Here is an 8,140-nt window from a genome sequence, read left to right as displayed (position 1 = left end):
CTGAAATTACAATTCTGCATTTTTCTCCATTGGTGGCTCCTTCACCAACAAGTCTTCTAATCTGGTTCTGAAATCAGGAAAGAGGAAAACAAAAAAACTCATGCTTCATACTGTTTTAGAAAATTAATTTGGAGACACCTCCAGTCCTGTGGTTTCCTATTGAAATAAAAGAAACCACATCTCAAAACAGAAAAAGGAAACTCAAGATTAATCACTAAACACCAACAATTAACGTTCAAATAAGAGTTTTGTAGTTGAAACAATCAAATATTTTGTCTTTTTTCATTTTCACCTTAAAATTTATTTCCCTTTCACCCATTGAGTGGTGCCCTGATCTCCTGCCAACTGAGCTCTTAACTTATGTTATTAAGTTCATGAAGTGCTTACCTTGCAAGCACAAGGCCCTGGATTCAATCCCCAGCTCAAGCAACTATTTAAAATTTTAATGTGACTAACTCTTTCTTTGATTCAAACAGCAAAAATCTCATCTTCCTATTTCTTATGTTAGCCAGCATCTTTTTTTCCTGAATTTTCATTTCTTAAAATCTGTGCTGTGAAGAAAAGAAACAAATGGCCCTGAAATACTACCAGGATGGACAAAGAAGGATATGCCCAGAAAACCCACATGTGGTGCTTTGAGAAATAGCCCTGAATCTGCATACGCACATGCACATTTTGTTCATGGAATATGGCACAACCATCATGCACCGTTCTATAGCCTTTGTCTTTCAAGTTTCACATTGTTATAACACTTGAACTAGATTTCCTCCCCTTGGTGTATAATCAGGGAGAAAGGATAAGAATCCAACCAAATAAGCAGGGAAGATTCACTAACTTTTCATTTTTAAGTCAATAGATAATTTTATGGTTATTCATGGAACACAAAATGATAATTTAAAAATAATGTGTAATGACTATCATCAGGGATGTTACCATTTGCATTCCCTAATAAACTCAACACATTTTTAAAATACTAATTATGTTTACTGAACACAAAATTATGTTATAATTAATAATAGGTATCTATGAAATTCCCACATACTAGAAAGACAAATAATATCCTTTTAAATAATACAAATGAAAGAAAATAATCACAAAAGTAAGTGGAAAATTCTTCAAACTTAGTGACAATGATAGGAATATATTTTAAAATTTGCAGTCAAAGTGGTACTGACAGGAAAATATATAACTTCATGTCGACGTCAGAGAAGACAGTTTAAAACCAATGATCTTAATTTCTATCTTAAGAATCTAGAGAAAGACAAGCAAGTAAAATACAAAGTAAATAGGACAAAGAAATAATAAAGAGCAGATATCAACCCAATGGAAAACAGATAAACTACAGAAAAAAATCAAGTTTTTGAAAAGATTAATAAAACTGATAAATACCAAGCAAGAATAATTGAGAAAAATGACAGAAAATAAAATTATGTTTAGGTGGTATCCATAGATTCTACAAACATTAAAAATGAGATAATCATGGACTATAATGAACAACATTATATCCAGAAATACAATAACTTAGGTGAAGTGGACAAATCTCTTGAAAAATAGATTTCTCAAGACAGCAAGATTATCCCTCTATGAAAAAAATTTCATTTATAATTTGAAAAAAATTTTTCAATATTTTGGGTATTTTAGTTGTAGTTGGACACAATAGCTTTATTTTATTTATTTATTTTTATGTGGTGCTGAGGATCAATCCCAGCACCTTACACATGCTAGGCAAGCACTCTACTGCTGAGCTACAACCCCATCCCATAATTTGAAAATTTGACACAAATAAAATTCTAACTCTCAGAGATTTCACAGATTGAATTCTTTCATTTATTTAAAGAAAAAGTGATTCAAATATTCACAAGTTAAGGACTGGGGTTGTGACTCAGCAGTAGAGCACTTGCCTAGCATGTGCGAGGTCCTGGGTTCGATCCTCAGCACTACATAAAAACAAATAAACAAAATTAAGGTATTGTGTGCAACTAGAAAACAAATATATTTTTTTAAAAAATTCACAAGTTAGAAAATAAAAGGAGAAAAAATTCTCCCAACTAATTTCTTAGGTAGACCTAACCCTGATATCAAAACCAAATGGAACATATCTGATACCAAAAGATCTGATAACAACAATAAAAAAAATATGCACAAGTATTTTTCATAAACATTTGTGCAAAAATAAGTCTTCTACAAAAGCAAGCCAGACATATGAAACAGGAACAATGCAACCCAAACAAGTTTAGTTTGGGAATGTAAAATTTGCTCAATATTTGAAAATTAATGAATATAATTTACTTCATTAACAGAACAAGGAATGAAAAATAGATATACAATAATTTCAATAAATTTTTAAAAAGTATTTGACAAAATCGAAACTCATTCCTAATTTTTTTTTGGGGGGGGGGGGGAACTAGGAATAGGAGGTAATTTTTCTCACCTGACACAATGTGTCTATGAAGAACAAACAACTGATACATTTAGTAGTGAAATGCTGAATGTTTCCCACCTAACTTCAGGAACAAGGTGAGGATTTCTCTCCATGTTCACTTACTCCAAAGCTGGACATCTTAGTCCACAAAATAAGGAAAAATAAGGACAAGCTGAGAGGAGTAAGTGTGGAAATGAAAATAAGAAACTACTTTCATTTGAAAAAAAAATCCTAAAAAATCTTCTTCAAATTGTTTTTATTATTTTGTGATATTGACAGGGTCATAGGATTAAAAGTTAATGAACAAACACCCAAACGTGGTGACAAAGGAAGAGACCCTGCCCAGAGAAGAATTAGAAGGCTTTAGTGTTACCAAATAAGTTATTCTTCTCTTTACATCTGCTAAATTTCCAGTGTTAGTTGAAAAACTTCTCCCCAAGGCCAATGTTATACAAATACTTTTAAAAATTATCTTGAAATTAGTGTTTAAGTTATTATTATTATTATTTACATTTTGGGCTTACATTCATTTAGATTTTTTTTTTTTGATCTGATGTGTCAGTGCTCCAGCATGATTTCCTTCCAGAGAGATTTTTTTTAAAGTTATCATTTCCTCCACTGATTTGATATGTCATTAGCTTATTTGTTTATATGCCAATATAATCATATTTTTCAAGTTCAATGAATAGAATGTTTTATTCAGCTTTGGGTCACTGTGACCAAAATACCTATCAAGAACACCTTAGAGGAAGGAAAGTGCCTGTGTAGCTAAATATAAATGGAATAGTTTGTCATGCATTCTTTTCTATCTAACTCCTTTTGCGCACCATAATATTTCTGAGATTCTTTTATGTTATTACTCGTATCAATAGTTTATGTTTTTATTGCGGAGTTTTATTCCATTTCAAGGATTATGATAACTTGTTTTATTCAGGCACTTGTTGATTGACATTTTGATTGCTTCCATTTGAGCACTACTCTGAGCATAGCAGTTCTGAAGTTCATGGGAACATGTAGTTTTCTAGTTTTATACGTTTATGTCTGGTGACAGCATTGACAGGTCACATGATTAGTGTATGCTCATCTTTATAAGCAGCTACCAAACTGTTTTTCAAAGTGATAGTAACATGTATCCCTCTCATCAACAGAAAATGGAGCTGCAGTTGTTCTAAATCCCTGCCAACACTTGGCATAGTCATTTGAATTTTAGACATTGTGATGGATGTGAGTTGGTCTTGATTTTTGTTTTCCTGATGACTTATGCTCTTGAGCAAATTTTCAGGTGTTCATTGATGCTTACATTCCCTTCTTTGTGTAGTATCTGTTGAAATATTTCATCCTTCTTTAAGTTGCTTGTCTTACTATTGACAAATTTGAAGATGTCCAATGACCATAAATCTTGTCAGATACCTGAATACTGTTAAACTAATAATAATAAAATTTATTTTATTACTATTAATATTATAAATATTATATGTGACTTACCATTTTCTTTTTCTTGATGGGAAATTTCAAACAGCAAAAGTTTAAGATTCAAATAATGTTTAATTTATTTCTTTTTTACCTTAATAGTTTGTCCTCTTTATCTCAAATATAAGAAATCATTGCCAATATAAAAATTCAAGGTCAGAAAATTTTTTCATCTTATTTTTCTTCTCCAAAGTTAGAGAAGCTTTTATTTCTAATGCAAAAACAATGAATTAGCACACTGAGAGACCAGGCTGAAGTCTTTCTCTAAATAGAGCACAAGGGGTAACAGCGTCTATAACAAGAAGATAAAGAAATATAAAAGGGAAGCTAAGGTAAATGAGTCCCAATCTGACTTCTAGAACAAAAAAAAAAGACACATTGGGTGAGCACATATAAGAAAAAATAACATAAACATAAGAAAAATGTCCTGGCTTGTCTTCAGATACAAAGACATATAAAACATTAAAGAAAAGTTTAAATCACACATACATGTGTGTACACACATACACACACACACACACACACACACACACACACACAGGCATACCCCAATGGAAATTTATCATTTTAAAATGTTCCATAACCAGAGTAAAAAGAGAAAGTGCAGATTCTTCACAAAATTACAGAGGAATTCACAATAGTAGTACATAATGAAAAATACAAAGTAAGATCTTATTATGTTATAAAATTACTAATAATATAACTGTGGACTTGATAGCAAATTTTTAAAAGAGGTGCATAAATAGAAGAATGAGGTAAAGTATGTTATTAATAATCTCTTTAAAAAGTTTCACATGATGCCAACAAAATTGCAAGATGTTGGAGAAAATGGTAACAAATTATTGTGTAGGAAAACTGTGTTACCCAAGGCAATTTTTACTACCCCAGAAAGCATTGCAAACCCATGTAAAAGGGAAATATGAACTGGCCAAGGCTCCAACTGTTCTTTTCACCACGTGTCAAAATGAGAAATCACCAACTGTACAAAAATCACTGTTGCTGTTTATTTATGTTACTATTTTTATGGCTGGTCCCTAAGATCTGAGTTGGCAGAGGCAGAGGTTCTATTTTTACAGACCAACATCCCTAAATTATAGAAAAAAGTATATTTTCTCTTTTCTTATACTTAATGTAGAATGACTTTTGTTCACCAAAATGTGTGTGGATATTTGATCCTCTAACAGTCAGTCAGTTCTCTAGTGGATATCCTCTGGGAGCCCTGTAATTCAATTCTATGCTGACACTTCCTAGAGAATAGGGTTAGATACCACAGTTTGAGGGTGAATCTTATAAGGCTGTGCTCCACTTTGGATTTCAACAGCAAGCATAGGCTGTGACCTGTGCTCATGTATGTGGGGTGTGTGTGTGTGTGTGTGTGTGTGTGTTTATTTGTTTGTATATTTATATTTTATCATATAAACATTTTATTTTATAAATCTATCTATTATATGTATAGAGGGTAGGCTATAAGTTGGGGTTCCTAATCCCCTTCTTACTTATGGTTAATTTGCTAGAGCAGCTCACAGAACTCAGGAAAACACTTGTGTTTGCAAATTTATTGGTCTATCAACAAAATATATTACAGAATAGATTGACATGAAGCCAGATGAAAGAGAGCACAGGTAAGGGAGAAGAGGGGCAGAGCTTTCGTGCCCTCTCCAGGAATGCCACTCTCCAGGAACCTCTCCATGTTCTGCTACCTGAAAATTCATTCAAATCATGCTAATTGCATTTTTAAGAGTAAAACTGAAAATACTTTTGATGTTAGTATGTAGTGTGTCAATGTCTAGGTCAATTCTGACATGCCTGGTCATGTTACTGGAAAGCAGAAAACTGTTCTGTACTGGGGCAGAGTATCATGAGTCCTTGATAGCCTGTGGATTTCCAGATTTGGGCATGAGGGGAGTGGTGCTTCTTGTAGTAGACTTAATATGTGTTGGGGATGAGTTGAAGTCAGAGCTCTAAATTAACAGTTGACCTGAGAAGGGCAACTGCCAAGGCATTTGCAATAAGAAAAAACTGCCACTGTTCTTTTGACTGGGTCCTCCTTTCTGTGGGGAGCAGGCATTTTCAGGAAGTGTCCAAGTGGGCCTGCAGGAGAGATGAGAGGACCTGTCCAAGAAAGAGCATGTGCCCTTCATTCTTTTATTGGTTTCTTTCTCTTGCTGTTGTCTGCAATCTTCCATTTTTCAGGGTAAGGATAGGAAAATATCTTCAATATACAAAGATCAGAAAACCAAAAAAGATGTCCCATGCTGAAATTAAAAAAGACACCCAAGGTGAAAGTAAAATCAAATCAAAGAGATGTAAAAATATAAAAGCTACCTACGCCTATATATTCTGTAACATCAGCTTCTATTCTAAACAGTACATCTTTAGGATAACTTCCCTTTGCTCCACTCAAAGTCTTGACAATATCAGTGACTGCTATTTTCTTTAGGCAAAGAATAGTGTAATCTACTTAGAAATTATATATATAATATATAATTATTATATATATAATAGTATTCTAAATAAACCATTTATGACAATCACTATCAAGAGTATCACTCTATCTTGACTAGACTAAAAACAATTTTCCTTTGGGGCTGGGTCATGACTCTGTGGTGGAAAGGTTACCTGACATGTGTGAGGCCCTGGTTTGATCCTCAGCAACACATAAAAATAAATAAATAAAATAAAGTTATTGTGTCCATCAACAACTAAAAGACTGTTTAAAAAGAGGAAGAAACACAATTTTCTCTCATGAAACCTTATTTTAGGGGGTACTCCTATAAATTGGTAGTCCAGCAAAGGTTTTGATTGTATGCTTTTCATTCTCATTCACTTTTGTATATCAATTCTTTTAAATATGATTTTCTCTTACATTTTCATTAGTGAGTAAATTTGCTTTTCCTTAGTATCTTTGTCAATCTGATTTTTAAAAATCAGCTTTCTTGGGGCTGGGGTTGTGGCTCAGCAGTAGAGCACTTGCCTAGCATGTGTGAGGCCTTGGGTTCGATCCTCAGCACCACATATAAATAAATAAATAAATTTAACAGTATTGTTTCCAACTAAATCTAAAAACTAAATATTAAAAAATTTTAAAAATCAGCTTGTCTTGTTCTAAAATTGAAAAAATCATGTTGATATTCCTTTTGAAATTATAGTCTTTTATTGCCGCAGTCTGGCTGGGCACAAATCACGAGCCACTGAAGCAGGAACAAACTTTATTTTTTAACTGCAAGAAAAAACCTCACACACGCTCCTGGGGAAATCTCCCGAATGCCATGCAGCTCCTCCAGGAACCCGGCAGCAGGAAATATCTCCTCCGGAAAACCCTCCTCCTGCACTTCCTCAACCAATGGGAACTCTCAGGGAATCCCTGGAAATCCCCACGAGAGCTCGAAAGTAGTGTGAGAACTCAAAATTAGCGGCAGAGGCGGATAGTAATGCCTCGCCTGTCAATCAATACTGTTGGCAAAATGCCAGGGGCCATACAGACTCCATTGTGGCTCTCAGCATTTTATGAATCTTTTAGGCAGAAGAAAAAATTTAATGATATTAAGTCTTTCTAAGAAAAATCAATTCAAGTCTCTTTTTGTGTATAACTTAGTATGTTAAATTATCCTTCCAATAGATTTTGCACATCTCTCTTATATTTTTTCTCTAATTATTTGGTTTGTTGTTGCTATTACGAATGGATCCTTTCTTCCTTCACATCTTGTGGTAGTTGCTGTATGTGTAGCACTAGTGATAATAATAGAAAAATGTACTGAATATTAACCATGGGCAAGTCAACTGTTATAGTATGGACCTAGAAATGTCCCCTAAAGAACTCAAGTATTAAACAAAGCAACCATGTTCAGAGGTGAAACAGTTGGATTACAAGAGCTGGATTGATACATTTGATGAATTAAAAATTTGAATGAACTCTTGGTTGGTAACTGTAAGCAGGTGAGTCATGATGGGAGGAAGAAGGTCAGAGGGAGCATGACCTTGGGCTCTATATATCCTGGTCCCATCCTCTCTCTCTCTCTCTGCTTCTTAGCTCCCATGTGCTGAGCAGCTTTCCTCCATCACATCCTTCCCCCATAATATTTCTGCCTTGGAGCCAGCCACTGGTAGTCTAAACACTCTGAAATTGTGAAACAAATCAATCTCTCCTCTAAAAGTTATTCTTTCAGGTATTTTTCATCAAAGCTCATTAGCATAGCAATGGCATGTTTTAGGTCAATCAACTCAATCTTTACAAATAAGGCATCAGCC

Source organism: Callospermophilus lateralis, chromosome 7 (genome assembly GCF_048772815.1).
Source record: "Callospermophilus lateralis isolate mCalLat2 chromosome 7, mCalLat2.hap1, whole genome shotgun sequence".
NCBI classification, from domain to species: Eukaryota; Metazoa; Chordata; class Mammalia; order Rodentia; family Sciuridae; genus Callospermophilus; species Callospermophilus lateralis.
The sequence above is the reverse complement of the archived record's forward strand: the minus strand, read 5'-3'. Positions refer to the sequence as shown.